This window comes from Alligator sinensis, unplaced genomic scaffold, assembly GCF_000455745.1.
Source record: "Alligator sinensis unplaced genomic scaffold, ASM45574v1 scaffold445_2, whole genome shotgun sequence".
In the NCBI taxonomy this organism is placed as follows: Eukaryota; Metazoa; Chordata; order Crocodylia; family Alligatoridae; genus Alligator; species Alligator sinensis.
Window position 1 is genome coordinate 23051 of NW_005842081.1, and position 14245 is coordinate 37295.

Consider the following 14245-nt stretch of genomic DNA (forward strand, 5'->3'; position numbering starts at 1 on the left):
CTAGGCCAGAGGCAGATTAAGATTTATTGAGGCCCTGGAAAAACACAAAATTACAGTCCCCCTCCCCTCTATGGGAATTGGACTCCAGTGGGGGGAGAGGCCCCTTCCCCTCCTGGTGCTGCTGCCGCCAAGGGTAAGGTAGGGTGGGCCTCTGTGCCCTGTGGGGGAAGCAGGGTGGGCCTCACCACCTGGGGTGGGGTGGCACATACCCACCTCTCCTTCCTGCCCCCCACCCCACCATGGTTGGAGCACAGCCCAGCAGGGCAAAGGCAGATGCGGGCTGTCTACTGTGGGCTCAGGGCTCTCCCTTCCCCCTCACCCTGTATCCCCTGGATGAGCCACCTGTAGTTCCATCTCACTCCCTGCCCTGGCTCTGGGTTACATGCACTGCCCTAGCTGGGCTGTAACCCCAGCCCCAGCCCCAGTCCCTGCCCCATTCCGTCCCTCACCGTGAGGGCCTTGGTCTACTCCCCCATACTCCTTGCCTCTCTCACACCCCTTCCCCCCATTAGACTTACCTGCAGGGAGCTGGCTGCATGGACGTGTTCCTGGCCGTGTGTGACCACACATATACATAGGGGCGGTGCTGGGGGGGGGGCTATAGTCACCCCCAAATTCACTTTAGCTTCCCTGTAGCCACCCCCCGGCACAGCTGTTGCCACCTGCCTGCCTTGCTGCCACCTACAGAGATGCGGCACTCCTGGTACAGCTGAGCCCATCCTCGGCCCAGCCTCTCCACTGGTAAGAGGCTGGCTCTGCCCCTGCATTTCCTGGAAGCCTTAAGCAGGACCCCTTGCAGGCTCGAATACTGCCTGCCTGCAGGGGGAAACCCACCATTTCTCATGGGAATCTAGGCATCCGGGGGCTCCTGACTGGGAGGAGCCCCTGACCCTGGGTCCCACTGGCCCATGTGTTAATCCACCTCTACTCTGGGTCCCCTGGTCCTGGCTTACCCTCACCTCTGGGGCCCCTGGCCCTGGCCCCACTTTGGGCCAGTGGAGATCCCTGGTTCCAGCAGTGATACTCTTTGGGTCCACTCGGACCCCACAATTGGTCCCCAAGCTTACCTCTGCTCTCTGGGCTTTCAACCCCTCCTTGGGTCCTCTACACTTGGCCTCTCTCTAGACCCAGTCATACACTCAGCCCTCCCCCAGGCTCTGGATGCCTCAGTCCCTGGGTTCCAGGAACCTCTTCCTTCCCTTTAGTTCCTTCCTAAGCCTCCAAACTGCTGCAGTCTGCACTCTCTGTTTTGGAGCGCAGGAGCTGTGACCATCCTGCTCAGGAGATGTTCCTTCAGTAGCCTCCAGAATCTTACTGCTGGTTCAGCTCAGGGCCTGGGCTTATACCTGGTCTAAGCCCTGGCCTCCTGAGTCCGATGACTCCATAATTAGCCCTGGCTGCACGTGCAGCCTGCCCCAGCCATAGCCTGCCTGCTCTTAAAGTGGCAGGAGCTTCAAGCCTCCTGCTACAGTGTTTTTCTTTAGAGTCCAGCTTGAAATGTTTCAGGCATCCAGTTTTGGGAGCACAATTAATATCAGATGCCCAATTCCAAGCTACAAGTGCCAAAGTGCAACTAACTGAAGTGAACAGTCAGTACCCTATAGGTTCAAATTTGTTTGTGTAAAATCTTCACTGAGTATTTGTGATTAACAAATATATACATATATTCCATTGCTATATTATATGAGAGAAGCATTGGAACACAGACTGTGTTCATCTTTTGTGGAAGCTTGTATTTTTACCTGATAAGTCTATGTAACTTTCCCAGGACATGTGCTATTTTGCCACAATCTTAAAAAAGCCCTACCCCCACTATGTTTTGGTGCCTTTAAATACAATTGAGATGTTTCGGATTCTTATGCAATGCATCTTTAAACTTCTAAAAATGCCCTTGTCTACAGAAACCAGCAGGCATTTTTTGTTTGATATTTACTATAACTTTAGATACATACCATGTGCTCCCTCAAGCAGAGATTTTTTGTTCTTGCCTTTAGCTAACAAACAAGTCCTTTTATTATAGCTCTATATAATTTGAACTATACCAACACTTATGTAAGTCTTGATCATGGTCCCATTTTACTAACCTATGTATGCACATGTAATGAAAATTTCCCTGCCCCAAGGAGGGGTTATAATCTTAAAAGACAGAGAAAGAGTTGAGAACAGTAGACAGGAGCAGTGCCAGCAGACACTTATAACTTATTAGGTGAAAAGAAGACAGCCCAACTGACAGTATTTTTTGCTCTTTGTCTGTGAGAATGCATAGACAAAGCCTGTTTCTTTACTTTGGTGTTATTATATAAAGCATATTTGATCCTTTGCATATTGATGTTTTGATCCAGCACTTTTAAGATTAACTTTTCTGATCTGCAGCTGTACTTAGGGAAAACCTGCATTTGTTAGAGTCTTTTCTACACAGAGGTGCATGCTCCATCCACTGCTAGGCCAAGATGTATGATTTAACAAACCAACAAATTATCTTTCCATTTCTAATTGATTTAAAAACAATTGCTTCACTGTTGTTTCGGAGGAGGGTGGGTCTTTCATTGTCACAAGGTCACTTTGCAAGTTTTAATTGCTGGGTGCTGTTCTGTCCTTTCATGGCTTTCCAAGTGATAAATGGCTCATCGGTTCAAAAGCTAGTCTATATAAACAAGCTTATCTCTGCCCATAGTCTTTAATGAAAAATGAGTTGTGAGTATCATTGTTAATCATGGTAATTGTTAATGTTAAGAGGGCTGGTATTATGAGTTTTCCTATTAGGCTTTCAATTCGTTATATGAAATGAGCAATCTAGTAGCCATCTATAGCATTCTAACTTTAATTATCCGGTGGCTGCATTTCAGGGCACCCTTTATTCACTGAGATTAACAAAACCTTTAATGCAGTAACCAGTGTCTTTTGATGTAACCAGGCTAAGTTACTTGAGATGTCCGATATGCCATTATACCTCTAAGCCTCAACTCATCAAAGTCTTGTGATATTTCTGGGTCAGATTCTCAGCATAACATCATTGACTTGGATGATGTTTTACTGATTTACACCAGCTACCCGGCTCTCTTTTTACTCTACTCCTATCATAAACAGTAAATGAAGTTAAATAAGATAGGAAACGATGTACCTTGCTGTTCAAGGAAATGCATTAATCAAGGAGCAGATTCATGTTGGTAAGCACTTTACTCCACTATTTTTGAAGCATGTTACTACATACTATGATCAAAGATAGCAAAATCTAGCACTGAGAAACTACAGCAGTACCAATATGAGGAATCCTTAATTTATATCTCTTATAGATGAAATCTGTGTGATGAATTATTGTGAGGCATCTAATACCCACATGGAAGTTGGCAGGCACACCAACTTATCTCTTTAACTAGGTACATTGCAACCCATGTGCATAAGTTACCCAGTACTCTAAAAGTACAGCATTCCTCATTTACTTGATGCCTTTTCTGGAAGCATCAGACCTAGAGAGTAAACTAATAGTCATGTATCACAACTATGGCACTGATATTTCCAATTGAGCCTAATGTCATTTCTAGCAATGCCTAGTTTGAAATTTCAAAGATGGTTTGAAATTGTGAATTTTGTTCAGCCCTAAGTTCCGGTGAAGAAAGAGAAATTTTCAGAAGGACCTGGGATGACAACAGGATTTCAGATGGAAACTAAGGTAAATTAAAAACTTTTGAATTGTTTTAACTTGAAACCAGGTAAACTAGTAACCCTGTGTACTACAGAGTGGAAAAAACACTATTGGCTAAACATTTGCTACTGGGAATAATGTTCGCTATCAGGAATAGTTACATTGGCTGCTCCCAGTAGTTAACACAATAACCAAAAGTAAATGCTTGTAGGATTCTGCCTATACTTCTCCAGTTCTCATTACTAGGGACCTACTCAAATTGGGTAATCCCTGCGAAATCTGCAGAAACAAACCCCTCCCCCCAATAAAACTTACTAAAAATAAGATGCTGGCTCCTCAGTGGGAGCCAGTAGTCCTCCTGGCTGCACAGCCTGGGACAAAGGGGGCTGTCGGCATGAAGGTGAGGAGGCAAGATGGCTACTGCCCCTGTCCCTCACTGCTGATTGGCTGAGAGGGCTGCCTGTCATGTGGCCTTGCCCCTCTCCACCAATCAGGGGTAAGGGGTGGGGCCTCATGGCAGACAGCCCTCTCAGTCAATCAGCGGCAAGGGGCAGGGCCATACAATAGACAGCCCTCTCCACCAATCAGCAGTGGGAAGGCAGGGCCATTGAGGCCCCTCAGCCAATTAAAAGCATAGGTGGACCTACCACAATAAGCCCGTGAAAACGGTGGCTGGCCCCATGATTTGCCTGCAAAATTGGTTGGCTGCCTCCTCAAGTTGGGTAGGCCCCTACTCATTACAGTTAGCAGTAGACACAAGTAGGACCTTTATGTCTGGGTGCAAATCTGATTAATTAGCCCCAAATTGTTCAGAGATATTTGGATACACAGGTTCGTCTCCTTGTCTCCTTTGTCTTTCATTTGATTGGTCTGAGATTGCTGGTAAACCAGATGAGAGTCCACATCAGACTATACTGCATGTGGTCTAACTGGCATACCTAATCTACATCTTTCCCAGGATGGACTGTCACATAAATATGATCATCCTGTTTCAGACTGTGTGGATTAGTATTATTAAAATGACCTCTGCCTGGAATAAGCAATTTTAACAACACTGTTCTATCACTATGCAGCTGGCGCACACAACCACGCCAGAAGAGATCTAGTTTGGAGTGCACAAGGTTATCAAAATAACTTTAGCACCTGGGTGGACTGTCAGTTATTGTTGCTCTGCATTAATAGGAGGAAGATGATCTGGGGGTCTCAGCACATCTTGGTAGCCAGTGAGCCGTTGAATCACTTATCCAAATCTCACTCTGTGATTTGGCCAAGACACTTTCATTTGGTCTACTGGGCAAAGTTTTACTGGTAAAACTTTCATTTTGTAGACATGGCTTGCAGACGTTCTAGACTCAAATTTGAGTTTTGCAGATAAAACCCTAACTTCTGCCAGTGAATTTAGGCCAATTCTCTGAGTAGTGCATGCCCCCTACCAGGAATGTTCAACCAGCATAGAACTTCTACCTCCAGCAAAATGCTGCTATCTTGGCACCAACGACCTCTTTGGTCAATTTTTTAAAATCAGCTGTTTAGAGGTCACAGAGAAGAAAACTCCTCTTCCATGAAAATCTGCAGAGTGTTTTGGAAATGCCCTTTTTCACATTAGTCTACCTCTTGATCCCACTTTGTGACTCTATGGGTAGAATTCCTCTTAAACTTCAGGCTGCTGCCTGCTCCAGGAAGGAAGTCCTGCATTGTCTTGGCCTGTGGGGGAAACAGCAGTGCAAGCACAGTGAGAGTATTCCCACAGGAATAAAGATGCATAGTTTGGTACTGCAAAGGAGATGTACAAATTGCAATATAACAGGGACAAGTTCCAGTGCTAGATAAAGTAGGAGGAGCTACAGCAGGCTCACTTTAAATTAAGGGAAGACTGATAACCTTTTAACTCTATTGATCAGTGGCCTTCATTGGGGATCTTTGTTCATACCTGCTGAGATACTCAGGTGGTTAAGAAAAAAAAAATGAAATGGACTAGAAAAGATGTTTTTAAAGATGGCCAGAACTTAGTCTGAAGCTGGGGAGCTCTGGGATGAATGGACTGTGAGGAAAAGCAAAAGATCTGAGAGGTGCGCCAAGACATTGTGTGGCTTCTCAGACAACAAACACAGATGCCTGATGGAGTAGAGCTCCCAAACAATCACCTCCCAGTTGTCATTTCACTGTGTGGGGAACTAGATCCAGGTCCAGGCCATACACCTACCTGTCCCCAAGATGCCAGCATTCTTTGCAACAAAATGAAGATCTGCTTTGTAAAACCTGACATATACAATGATAAAGACCCCACAGTTCAGTAATCCTTTCAATGAAAAAAAGTCAGCTTCTTATTGTCTAGGCAATTCCAGAAAGCAGCACGGTGCCTAGCTATGACAAAACATTAACAAGTGCACACTTGAGGGTCTTCCCTCACCTGCACAGCATCTTGATGAGCTCCAGGAACTGGCCTTATGTCTTGCTGTTTGAAATTAGCTGCTGACCTGTCTTTACTCAGGCCTTGCAGGTGTTGTACAAAATGCAACATGAAGTAATAAGAATATGAGTGTTTGGTCATGGAAATTGAATCTAGTCATAAAGCAACTACTATGTGCACCTTATACTACTACCTTATACTACCCTTTAATCTGCCAAATGGATGGTCCGTAGACGCCTCTCATGGAGAATGGAAATATTTCTTCATGCAGTCCAACTGCCTGTGTGGATTCCAGGAGCCTGGAAAGCAAAGGATTGACTAGGTTCCCCAAGAATAATGATAGATGCATCAACTCCATCAATGTGAGTATGCTGGTCTGGGATGAATGTCCGTGCCTGCAGGTTCTCAAAAAAGTCTTCACCCTCAATACAGACACTATGTAACCTCCCTTCACAATAAACAATATTAGAGAAATATCCCCAGGCAGCCACCAATTACTTGAATTACCATGAAGAACTGCTGCTTTCTGTTTATATACTTAGAAGCATCTACTTCCCTAGCTACAGCTTTATGACAGTTAGGGAAGCCCAAGTAATTGAATACATCCATTATTTCTTGCACATTGCCTACAGTTATAATCCTCCGTGGCAGGACACACGTGGTGGTATTGAGGGAGATGATGGTCCCCAAGTAAGATTTTGTAACACTGATCTGGTTTCCCACTAATCAATAATAATTCAAGGAGGTTAAAGTTTCCAGAGTGGGATTGCAACTCTATCAGAGCAGCTCTTATTTGGGTGCCTTTGCACTGTAGGGCTGGCAACACGTTGCTCCAGGAATGTGGACATCCATTTTGGAGAGTTTTGTAGGGACTGCTGATATTCTCAGGTTTACCTCAGGATCTGATGTCACTACTCGGTGCTTATCTCACAGGCCCAGAACCTTACAGTACTATGTGCACCTTATACTACTGTGTGCAGCTAGTCAATGAATGCGTGTTCATCCAATTCGGTCCTCCTCAGCATTCTCTAGTTCTCTATTGCGTGGCTGCTTATGATGGGGATGGTAGTTGTGACCCCACAGATACGAAGGAGTGATCTCCCTTTTTTAAAAACAGACAAGAAGACTCTGCTGGTCTGTTAGGCACCCATGTGTTTGATGGTGAGATGGTAGACAGATTGGAAAATGGTGTAGAAAAGGATGGTATGTACCAGATGGACCTAGAATATTTTTTTAAAACAGGGCTGGCCAACTTCTTAGTGCCCAGGGCCACACCTTTCAGGGGCTGCACCAGCAGGCGCCATGCCACCCCCTCACCTCTCTTGCTGCAAGCTCCCCTGCCATTGCATGGGCAGGCAACTCTCCACCGACCACTGCACCAAGAGTGTGGGTAGCCAGGCTGCCTGCCCACACCCCGCCTTGCCCATGGAGGCCCCTGCTGCACCATGCCATGGGCTTCCTCAGCACTGCAGGCTGTGCTGAGCTATGCTGCCCTGCCCTGCCCTGCCATCTGGGGCAGGGGCAGAAGGTGAAAACCAGAGTGTGGAGGGGGAATCTGGAGGCCTCAGCTGCAGCAGAAGCCAGAGCAATGAGGGGAGCACAGCTAGGATGAGACAGAGGGAATTGTGGGGATTTGACCCCAAACTCTCACAGTTCTATGAGAGTGACGCCAGTATCCAACAATGCACTGAACACTACTTGCATGGTGTAAACGGTAGTAGGGTGCCCAACAAGAATGCCCCACATTTTTCTAATATAGACCAACATTGTGAGGACACACTGCACCAGGAAAGCCAGCCAAACAGAACTGCATTCTCCCAAAATAGCTGTCTTGGTAACAATGTACGAATTTTTGCCACTGAAACTTTCTAGCAAAACCTTCTTCACTTGTGCCTTGTTTGTGATACTTCTTGACCTCATTGGGTTGTTCTGAGGTGTTAAAGTAGTTAATGTTTATAAAGTCTTTTCCGAAGCTGACCTCTGCTCTTTGTTAACCATTATCTCTATGTAGGATGTCATGTTTGAAGCTCTACATCCTCAATGTTACGATTTTACTTTTTGGTCACACGAGGAATCCCATGAACTTATATTTGTGAGTGCTCCTCTGCCTATAGGTAAGAGTAACAGAATTGGACTCCAAATATATCAACATTGTGAGGGACCCCATTCTGGTCTAATATACACTCTTTATACACTGGATTAGTTGCACTGAAAGCAGTGGAGTTACTCCTAACTTGTAGTGGTGTAGCTAAGATCAAACTCAAACCCACTGTTTGTACCATTGCTGCCAGGTGCTAAGCGTGTGCATTTTTATCCACCAGTTGGAATTATATCAGATGTTTGCTAAAATAAGGCCTGATGCTAAACAGAATGGAAAGGAATTTGGTTTTATATGCTGCCTTTTATACTCAGTATCCCAAAGTGCTTGACAATGTAATGAGTTAAATGCAGGCAAGTAGTGAGATGCCTGCCTAAGCATTACGCATGGAACAATAGCTCACAGACAAGCCTTTGGCATTAGCACCTACACTGCTAAGGGAGAGAGCAGTGGCTGCAATGCAAGGGTTATTATCCTTCTGTTCTCCAAAAGTGCTATAGAATCCTTGTGCTCCAAAAAGCGAGTCACTGGTGTGAATTTGATTCTACACTTTTGCTGAGAAATTCACAATGTCTTACACTTTCTTCTGAGTCTGTCTTTGGACTTACATGTGTACTGTTGTATAGAAATAGACAGATAAAGATAAAGATTTTCAAAGATTGTCACATATTTGATCCTCATATACAAAGATATTGCTAATAGGACCCATATACAAATTAACCCCAAATTTGTCCTGGTGCCCAAATCACAAACAGCCACTATCAACATCTGCTCCAGTCTGCTCTCTTTGCTAATCTTTACAGCAGAACTTTTATTTTAGACTGCAGACGAAAGCAGTGATCAGCACCGCATTGTCATAGGTACGGAGTACAATACACATTGGTTGCGAGGTGCATTTTACCTGTAGAACATCTGAACTAGTTATTCCTGTATTTTGTCATGGGATAAGATCACCAAACACTGTCTACATCTGGTAAATGCATTTTATTGCTTTGTCAAGAATATCACTTGCCTGCAAAGTCTGTTTTGAACTTTAATTCTGAAAAAAAAACCCTTTCAAAATAAAGTTCATAAATAGTTGGGAATTAACATCTGTTGTCCAAAAATGAAAATATTTTTTATGCATTTAGGTGTACAGAACTGCTTCATTTTGAGGAGCGAAAACTGGCCACTCATACCTCTATAAGTAATATGTAATCTCTTTTTTATAGTATTCAGTTGGTTCTAGTCTTAAGGCCTCTAGATTCCCTCTAGCTTTCTGGTATTTGTAGAGGGAAGCTCTCCAATTCCCTTTCCTTTGACAAAAGGCTTACCCCACTTTATACTACATCTCTCTTCATTTTAATTCTGCCCAGGTGACTTAAATATAATAATTTAAAGGTCTTATAGATTAGTAAAACAGTATACAGCATTTATATAAAAATGATATATTATCAGATATCTAGGCATACTCAGCTCTCTCGACTACTCAGATGAGACAGACTGGGCACATTTACACGTACAGCAGACTGCAAAGTTATTACTGCGCAGTCATTTAGTGTTTAAGCAAGTACTAAATGAGTGCACAGTAAACGGCGTTACTGCACAGTCCCAACACCACACAGCTATTTTTAGCAGCTACTGTGCAGTAGCAATGATCTACTCACTAGGGCAACATAGCATCTCGTGTAGACGTGACCATTGATGTATACATCCAGTAATGAGTTATTAAAGCCACAGCTCACCATTTTAAAACCATCCTTAGGTGACCCACACCTTAGACTGTAGCAAAGTCATTGCATGCATCTAAAGAGTTTGGTCCCATAGTCATCACACCTTTCTTGATGACTTTCTAGTTCTTATTAAATCTCCATGGAGCAGAGAGGTCATTTATAGGGACTTTTCCCCAGCATGCTGTTCGTGCATCAGGCCCTTTATATTTGGCAGAATGAAGCTCTAAAGAGGCTCTAAAGAAACTATTGAGCAGACTGCTGTACCTGGCCATGTCTCTCCCTTTCTAGCTGCTAAGCACCTATTGCTTCTTCCTTACTGCTTAGGAGATAGAGTATTCTCACAGGTCAAAGTTTCAAAGCTTATGTGATGAGGAATCCTTAGAAGTACATTTGTTTTGAGCACAAAGAAGAGAAAAAGGTTTTCAAAGGGGTGACTAGGCATATGCAAATGCTGTGCGCTCAGGGACAGGTGTACACAAATAGGTTGGATCAGAGTGTATGGAAATCTTTAAAACAATGTTTTAAAGGGCTTCCTGACCTGAGATCATCACAAGCCTGGGGTCCTTCGGGGGAGGAAGTGTTTCACATTTGGAAGCATTATGATACCTAATCTGCTCTGCCAAGGAGTATAGGATTCAAAAGGACCTCCTAAATCATCAAGTCCAGTCCTATGCTCTTGTAATCTACCATGTCATATAGTTCTGTAGTCCAGGTAACTTGGGTATATACTCCCCTTCTCCAATTGAAGGGATTGCTAGCTGGCAGGTGTGCTGCAGGGGAACTGCAGAGCGCTCAGTTTCCCTCCGTCCCTATAGAGCCAGGCCAGGACAGTCAGGGGACTGACCTATATACTAATTTATTTACAGTAACTTATCACAAGTGTAAGGAACATGGATATAAACATATGTACAATGTATATATTTATAAGATATCTAAACCAGTAACATAAACAATTCCCTCTGGGTAAATGACATAAAACTTTATATCAGTGCTACAGGTACAGGTAAGTCACAGGTAAGTACCTGATCTGAAACAGATGAAACCCAAAGATAAACTCAATCCCCAGGGGAAACCCCAATGCCCTTGGGCTTTTCCCAAGCAAAGAAGCTGGTAACTTTAGGGGGGCCCTCTCAGTGGGACCTCCCCTTTCAGAAGCCCTTATCTATCCAGGGGGGACTCCCCTCCCCTGTGGGAATCCTCTTTTCCCTGCAACTCACGGCTCCCAGGCCTGGAGGGTGGCCCTCGTCCTCTGCGCCAAGCTGCTTTCTCACCTGCAGTGGGTTTCGGGGGCAGGGGTCGCTGTCCCCTGGAACAGGGCTCCGCTATGCAGGGCTTCTGGGGCCTCTGGCTTGGCCGTGTCTGCTGGCTCAGTAGCCCGATCACCGTCTGGCTCTCTGGACCAAACCCTTTTGCTATGGGTTGGAGGCTTGGGCTGCCTCATGCAGCACCAGGCTCGGTCCACTCTCAGACCCTCTGTGCAGCGCCTCCTGCACCAAGCTCCCAGCCTCGTTCTGGGGCTTGAGGACCTGAGCCACCCAGCGCTCCAAAGGTCTTACTCCATGCACTGTCCTGTGCACTGTGTCTCTGGCTGCTTGCCAGAGGTTGCAGACCCAAGCCGCCTTACACAGCTCCCAAGCTCTGGACGCCGTGGTGTGCCATACTGCACACTGAGAGCTTAGCTACTGCAGTCATTTGCCATTTCTCGCTGATGGACGTCTTCAGGGGCACTTCTGGGCTACTGCTTCGCCCTGCTGAGCAGCTCTACTCAGCTCTTCTAAGCCCCGCTCTGCTCTCTTCTCTCTCCCAGATGTGCTCCCCTTGTGCTGGGCACGCAGTTCCTTTTATACGCTCCAGGGCTCCACCCCTGAAGTCTTCTGGACCTGACAGTTTGCAGTCTTCAATCAGGTCCACGGTGGGGAGAGGAACTCCTTTCCCCCTGTCCTCAGGAAATGGGCATGACTGAACTCCTCTTGCTGCCTCCTGATTGGGGGATGAGCTCCACCAATCAAAACAGCAAGATTTCAAGCCTGGGACTCAACCCAAGTTCCAAAAGGCAAGCATGCTACAGTTCCTTTTATAAACTTGCCAAACTCCATTTAAGAGCCAGTTAGGTTTCCTACTTCTGCTGCTCCTAGTGGAAGACTGCCCCAGAACCTAGCCAGGATACCCCTCTAATAGTTAGGAATCTACTTCAAATTTCTAGCCCAAATGTGTTAACAGCCAGTATATTCTATTTGTTCCCGTGCCAATGTTGGCTTTCAGCTGGAATACCTTTTCTTCTTCCTTGGTGTTTGTCTTGTGATAGGCAGCAGCCATATCTCTCCTCCTCCTTCATTTTGCCAGGCTCAGTAAGTCAAGATCTCTTAGACTATTCTAGAATGATAGCCTCTTCATTCCCTAGGAGCCAGTCTCCGCACCTCCAGTTTGTGTTCACTTTTCTTGAGCATGGATGATCAAAACTGTGCAGAGCGGTACTTGAACCCATGATTTCTTCTTGAAGCCCAGCCACTTGTGGTTGAATAAGACCATCTGTTGTAGCTAGACCTCCAGCCTGTAGGGGAAGATCTGCAAGCTACAAGTTACAGGATGTCCATTTCGGATAACTGGGTCCATAGGAAATGTAACCTAGTAAGTACCAGCACTTGATTTAAGCCCTGGATGAAGTACATGATTTTTTTTCTATTGGAATGAAAACTCAGGAACTCCTGGTTCAAAGCCACCCCACAGGGAAGCAGGGTGCCAACGGTGCTTTGTATTCTAGCTCTAAGTTGTAGAATATCTTGAATAGGTAATAGAATGGAAATAGTGTAATATTTCAATATTTTCATGCTGCCTGCATTACAATTATGATGTTAATTAATTATCTGCCTGGCAGTTAACACCATCCAGAGGCATGGTTGCGGTCGACTTGGTGCCGTTCTGCTAGCAGTGAGTAATTAACCTCTCCTCTTCCCTGGGATTCTCTACAAGATGATCATCGTGTTGATGATATAATTATTATTAATTCAGTTTCTGTGTTTCGTTGACATTGTTAATTACTTGTCGGTAATCAGCTAATGTTTAATCTTCCTTGTTGGATAGCTTCTTAAAAGGCTGCTTGAAATGGTTCAGAGGGGCTTCCTGGCACATTCTCACTCCTCACTGCATCAAGTGTCAGCAAGACCGCTACTCAGAATAAATTATTATCTAAATACTGCAAAGATTCTTCTCAAATCAGGAGACTTCTGGACCTAATTAGATTGCTGTTTTCTCTGTTGTAAGCAGGAACATATAAAGCTGTTGCCAATAAATCAAGGAAATAAGTGGGAGCTTTTTGGTGCCAACTTTAAAAATTGATCCCACTTACAGACTTGTCAATATCATTTAAAGAACAAAATTTAATTTAGTGCTGTTTTTTTGTTTTTAGAGGATTAGTGATTCTCTGGCAAAACACTGTTATGGGCATATTTGCTTTCAGCAAAAGTGAGAGATCTGCTATCCAATGACCTAATCAACTATTTCAGCTTGTAAGTGTCATAAACAGAGCTAACTAGAACTTTGCTAAGGAAAAATGGCCTTGCCTGCCAGAGGCTTTTAAAAATCACCCCAGGTTTCTCTAGAGCTTCATTGAAGTATATAAACTGGAGACCAGTATTGAATGAACATAGCCTGATTTTTGGCTTCCATTGAAACCCTGGAAGTGGAAGGTTTTGCTAAGCATCATTATAAAACAAAAGAAGCATGATAACTATTTATAGATTCATAGATTCATAGATGCTAGGGTCAGAAGGGACCTCAATAGATCATCGAGTCCGACCCCCTGCATATGCAGGAAAGAGTGCTGGATCTAGATGACCCCATCTAGATGCTTATCTAAGCACCTTCATGGCAAGGTCCTTTTCTAGAAGGACTGGAAAAGGGCCAATGTGGTCCCCATTTTCAAGAAGGGGAGGAAGGAGGACCCGGGCAACTATAGGCCAGTCAGTCTCACCTCCATCCTTGGCAAAGTCTGAAAAAATTATCAAGGCTTACATTTGCGAGAGCCCAGCAGGACAAATTATGCTGAGGGGAAACCAGCATGGGTTCGTAGCAGGCAGATCGTGCCTGACCAATCTAGTCTCTTTTTATGACCAGGTTATGAAACGCCTGGACACAGGAATAGGGGTGGATGTCATATACTTAGACTTCAGGAAGGCCTTTGATACGGTATCCCACCCCATACTGGTGAACAAGTCTAGAGGCTGTGACTTGGATGACTACACAGTCCGGTGGGTGGCGAATTGGCTAGAGGGTCGTACCCAGAGAGTCGTGGTGGATGGCTCGGTTTCGACCTGGAAGGGTGTGGGCAGTGGGGTCCCGCAGGGCTCAGTCCTTGAACCGATACTCTTTAATGTCTTCATCAG